This window comes from Myotis brandtii, unplaced genomic scaffold (genome assembly GCF_000412655.1).
Source record: "Myotis brandtii unplaced genomic scaffold, ASM41265v1 scaffold546, whole genome shotgun sequence".
In the NCBI taxonomy this organism is placed as follows: domain Eukaryota; kingdom Metazoa; phylum Chordata; class Mammalia; order Chiroptera; family Vespertilionidae; genus Myotis; species Myotis brandtii.
The window spans coordinates 2,402,161-2,408,318 of record NW_005370016.1 but is presented as its reverse complement, the minus strand read 5'-3'; the positions used below and the strand labels follow the sequence as shown (position 1 = coordinate 2,408,318).

General features: G+C 40.0%; 1 pseudogene; it reads right to left on the bottom strand.

Annotated features, from left to right (window-relative positions):
* Nucleotides 1-5,486: 5,486 nt before the first annotated feature.
* The window catches only part of LOC102239252, a 1,396-nt pseudogene continuing 724 nt past the window's right edge, over nucleotides 5,487-6,158 (bottom strand).

Sequence of the window (6,158 nt, the reverse complement as noted above, 5' to 3'; positions counted from 1 at the left end):
GGCAAGTGAGGCGGTGAACGTTGGAGTCTGCAGCAAGCAAGCCTCGTGCTCGCTTCAGTGCCTGGCTGCCGGCTGCCATCTTGGCTGACAGTTAATTTGCATATACTCACTGATTAGCCAATGAAAAGGGTAGCGGTCGTACGCCAATTACCATGTTTCTCTTTTATTAGTGTAGAAGGTACATTTTTCACAATAATGAATCAATATTGGTACATTTTATTAGCCAAAGCTATGCATTAGATTTCCTTATTTTTTAATATCTTAGATTTTAATCTAATGTCCTTTCTTGATTCCATGATCTGATCCAGATACCTCATGACATTTAGTCATCATTTCTCTTTAGATTCCTTTGGCCATGACACTTTCTCAGACTTCCCTTTTTTTATGCTTTGACAATTTTGAGGAATACTGTTTTGTTATTTCATAGAGTGTCCTTCAGTTGTTATTCATTTGATGTTACCTCATAATTCTTGGGTTATGACTTTTGGAAGAAGACCATGGAGGTAAAACATCATCCCCATCACATTCTAACAAGGGTACATACTGTCAATGTGGCTTATCAATATTGATGTTCATCTTGTTTGCTTGACTGAGTTTTCGTCATTATTTGTCAAGTAGCTGTAAAAATCACTATCTTCCCCTTTCCACACCGTTCTCTTTGGATGGAAGTCCCATGAGCAGCCCACACTTCAGGAATGGGAAGTTGTGCTCTACCTGCTTAAGGGCCAAGATCTACTGAAATTATTTGGAATTCCTCTGCATGGGAAATTTGTCTATTGTCTCTCATTTACTTATTTATTCATTCAATCATTTATTTATATCAATATGGACTATGGACTCATGGATATTTATTTTATCATTTGGATTGTAATTCATACTATGTTTTTACTACAATTGTTTCAACTTTGGCCTTTGGGAGCTCTTTCAGTTGGTTCTCATTTTTCTTTTATTCTCGCAACTTCTTGCAGAAGCTATATCATGATTTAGTATACTGTTGCTCCTTTCTTATTTTGTGCAATATATAAAAGCATAAACTCCCTAGCAGGTTGAGCCACCTCTATCCCCTAGCTTCTCCTCTCCTTCATCAGTCTCCAAATACAAACAAGGTTAATATAAATTAATTCCTTACAGCTCATGTTATTAGTTTTCATAATATATTCTCAGTCTTTCTTTTTTTATTGACAAATCTTTGCATTTGGGTGTTGGAGTGTTTTGTATTTGTTTCTTAATTCCTCATAAACAATCTGGGTATATAATATGCATTTGATCCCCTGGGAACATTTATTGGCATATCAGGAAAGATAAATAAGTAGTGATACTGATAATAAAATGAGAACCTTTATGAACTTTGCTGCAATTAATTAATTTAGAGATTGTACCAATTCATTAATTCTTCAACTATAAAGTAAATCAGTAGTTCTCAAACTTTAGTATGTATCAGAATCACCTGGAAATCTTGATAAAATAAAAATAACTGGGCCCTATCTTTGGAGTTTCTGACTCAATAGATTTTACATGGGCCCAAGACTTTGTGTTTGTAACAAGTTCCCAGTTTTATTGGTTTGCTAGAGCTTCCAGAACAAAATATCACAAACTGGCTGGCTTCAACAACAGAAATTTATTTTCTCACAGATCTGGAGGCTGGAAGTCCAAGATCAAGATATTAGTAGGGTTACTATCTCATGAGGCCTCTATCCTTGGCTTTCAGATGGCTGACTTTTTGCTATTTTCTCACCTGGTCTTTACTCGGTACTTACCTCTGTTTAGTGTCTCTTCTCTCCATTTCTTATAAAGACACCTGTCAGATTGAATTAGGGCCCACTCAAATGGCCTCATTTTAGCTTAATCACCTCTTTAAAAACGCAGTCTCTAAGTACAGTAATGTTGTGAGGTATTGGGGGTTATGGCTTTAGTATATGAATCTTGGGGGGTACATAGTTCAGCACAGAACAAGTTTAGATAATGCTGAGTTAGAGAATTGCTAGCTTAAATAATCAAGTTGAGCCAACTGAAAATGATCTGAATAAGTTATGGTAACAACACCAGTGAGAAAAAGACAGCAGATAATATCTGAATAGGAAGTCTTCTCTCTTCCAACATTTTCTGAAAATGACAATCACACACCAGAAGATTGGGGAAAAGAAGCTGAGTTTGTGTGAGGAATAGGGATGCTTCATCCCTCACCTTCCATATACTCTGAATTAACAGAAGGAAAAGTATATCCATGTGAGGGAACCTTCAAATGCATTAGAAACTCTCAGCCTTCAGAAGTAATGTGCCAACTCACCTGTTTCCTGCTTTCTGCTTATAACATGGTGTGTGTAGATTACTCTTAAAGGTGCTTATGAGTGGGGGACACAGGGATTTCCAGACTTAATCGCTGTGACATTCAAGTTGGGAGCATTATAGGTATCATGCCAATTAAGGAATGCTTTATTCCATAGAATTTTCAGCACAATTGTGTCAGAGATTTCTCCAGAGAAGTAAGCTAGTGTCACCATCAGTTCCTAATTAGGTCAGAAAATTTTTTAAGTTCATCCCCTGAAGTTATTGGCCCTTGAGAATATATGTCAAATGTTGGAGTTTCCAATTTAGCTTTCTGCCCTGCAGAAGGGCTCAAGATTTGTAAACACTCTCCCACAAATCAGCAAAGCCAGACCCATTAAAAGCCCATCTCCTGGTCACTTTGAATCAACAAATGCCACTATTACAAATTCTGATTTTTGTCCTGACCCATAAGGATTTCTCTTTAATATCTCAGATGCTTCATTTTATGGTTAAAGAAGGTAGTTGTGTGTGTGTGTGTGTGTGTGTGTGTGTGTGTGTGTGTGTGTGCCCTTATTTTCTTTATATTAATTATATCATGGCCAAGTTCTTTGAATGTAGTTTCTATGCACTTTGCCACCACTTTTTACTATATTTGATTTGATTCAGAATTAAATAAATATGGAAGGAACCTTGGTGGTATGTATTTTAAACTACACATATGTTAAGTGTCAGAGTTTGACAGAAAACCAAACATCATTGAGGCCAGAACAGAAGAGAGGTATTTCAAAAGTACTTGAGAAACTTCTACAAATGTCAAAGATAAACCAATGAAAACTAACTTTACCACCTTCTGAAATCTTTTGTTTTAAGTGTATATGTGTGTATGTGTGTGCATGCACGTGGGTGGGTGGAGGAGAGGTAGTACCTCACATGACAGGAAACCTCAGAAGCACTGCAGATCTTCTTTCTTACCCAAGCTCCATACCCAATCAATCACAAAATGTTAAAACTTGGGCTACTAATATATTCTGAATCCAGTCTGAGTCTTTACTACAATTACATCTACCTCTCCAGCAACTGTTACCTTATTTCAGGCTTTTAGCTTCATCCCTAAGATCAGGGTTAGCATAACATCCTGAATTTTGGCTCTTTTATTACAAAGCTTAAAATATTTACTATCTGGCCTTGTAATAAAAAGATTGCCTATACCTGTCCTAAGTTAATAAAGTGGTCCTTAAACTTTTGGCCTCCTATTCTCTCCACTCTCAACTATTCAGTTATTGCTTACTACTTAAAAACTGAATTTTTAGTTATTTATTATGGCCCATGATACACCATTTCTAGCTACTACTATTTTCAGCAGCATCTCATGCTTCTCTCTTCTGCTTATTCTATAACCTGGTACTAGTAAACTATTTGGAGTTTTGATCAATTCCCAGAACTCCAAGTAGTTTATAAATATACTAGTGGCCCGGTGCATGAAATTTGTGCGGGGGTGGAGGGGTGTCCCTCAGCCCGCCCTGAACCCTTTCCAATCTGGGACTCCCTCGGGGGATGTCCGACTGCCAGTTTAGGCCCAATCCCTGAACCAGCAGTCGGACATCCCTCTCACAATCCGGGACCACTGGCTCCTAACTGCTCGCCTGCCTGCCTGCCTGCCTGATTGCCCTCTAACTGCCCCCCTGCCAGCCTGATTGATGCCTAACCACTCCCCTGCCATCCTGATTGTCCCCAACTGCCCTCCCTTGCTGGTCTGATCGCCCCCAAGGCTTTTATTAGTATAGATAAGACCCTTCACAGAAAATTTCATTTTTTAAGTTCATCCCCTGAAGTTATTGGCCCTTGAGAATATATGTCAAATGTTGGAGTTTCCAATTTAGCTTTCTGCCCTGCAGAAGGGCTCAAGATTTGTAAACACTCTCCCACAAATCAGCAAAGCCAGACCCATTAAAAGCCCATCTCCTGGTCACTTTGAATCAACAAACGCCACTATTACAAATTCTGATTTTTGTCCTGACCCATAAGGATTTCTCTTTAATATCTCAGATGCTTCATTTTATGATTAAAGAAGGTAGTTGTGTGTGTGTGTGTGTGTGTGTGTGTGTGTGTCCCCTTATTTTCTTTATATTAGTTATATCATGGCCAAGTTCTTTGAATGTAGTTTCTCTGCACTTTGCCACCTCTTTTTACTATATTTGATTTGATTCAGTATTAAATAAATATGGAAAGGACCTTGGTTGTATGTATTTTAAACTACACATATGTTAAGTGTCAGAGTTTGACAGAAAACCAAACATCATTGAGGCCAGAACAGAAGAGAGGTATTTCAAAAGTACTTGAGAAACTTCTACAAATGTCAAAGATAAACCAATGAAAACTAACTTTACCACCTTCTGAAATCTTTTGTTTCAAGTGTGTATGTGTGTATGTCTGTGCATACACATGGGTGGGTAGAGGAGAGGAGCAGTACCTCACATGACAGGCAACCTCAGAGGCACTGCAGATCTTCTTTCTTACCCAAGCTCCATACCCAATCAATCACAAAATGTTAAAACTTGGGCTACTAATATATTCTGAATCCAGTCTGAGTCTTTACTACAATTACATCTACCTCTCCAGCAACTGTTACCTTATTTCAGGCTTTTAGCTTCATCCCTAAGATCAAGGGTTAGCATAACATCCTGAATTTTGGCTCTCTTATTACAAAGCTTAAAATATTTACTATCTGGCCTTGTAATAAAAAAGATTGCCTATACCTGTTCTAAGTTAATAAAGTGGTCCTTAAACTGTTGGCCTCCTATTCTCTCTACTCTCAACTATTCAGTTATTGCTTACTACATAAAAACTGAATTTTTACCTATTTATTATGGCCCATGATACACCATTTCTAGCTACTACTATTTTCAGCAGCATCTCATGCTTCTCTTCTGCTTATTCTATAACCTGGTACTAGTAAACTATTTGGAGTTTTGATCAATTCCCAGAACTCCAAGTAGTTTATAAATATACTAGTGGCCCGGTGCATGAAATTTGTGCGGGGGTGGAGGGGTGTCCCTCAGCCCGCCCTGAACCCTTTCCAATCTGGGACTCCCTCGGGGGATGTCCGACTGCCAGTTTAGGCCCAATCCCTGAACCAGCAGTCGGACATCCCTCTCACAGTCCGGGACCACTGGCTCCTAACTGCTGGCCTTGTTTCTCAAATAGAGCTGGCTGAGCTGGTTGCTTTTTGGTAATTAATCAAAAAGACTAAATCCCATATCCTCATTCGACTCCTCCAACTCTTCCTTTGCTTCAACCTTGGCTGGGGCTGCAGCAGCAGCAGGAGCAGCAGTGGTGGTGGCGGCCACAGAGGCAGCAGCTACAAAAGCAGATGGTTCAGCCAAGAAGGCCTTTACCTTTTCAGCAAGTGGGAAGGTGTAATCAGTCTCCACAGACAAAGCCAGAATTCGCTTGTATCATTGATGATAGAATGGGGTACTGACACAACAATTGGGTAACCAATCTGAAGGCATACGCTGTCAACATTGTGACACCCTCTAGGAAGCGGCAATGCAGAGATTCCTCTGTGATGTCAAGCGCTTCTGGGTTGTAGATGCTGCCATTGTCAAACACCTGCTGGATGATCAGCCCAAAGGAGAAGGGGGAGATGTTCAGCATGTTCAGTAGGTGGGCTTCGCTGGCTCCCACTTTGTCTCCAGTCTTAATCAGCTGTACATCACTCAGGATTTCAATGGTGCCCCTGGAGATTTTAGTGGTGATGCCTAGAGCCTGGAAGAAGGAGGTCTTCTCTGGCCCCAGACCAGTGTTCTGGGCTGGCACAGTGACTTCACACGGGGCCATGGCACCAGCACGGGCAGCAGCTGGCACCTTATTGGCCAGCAGCATGTCCC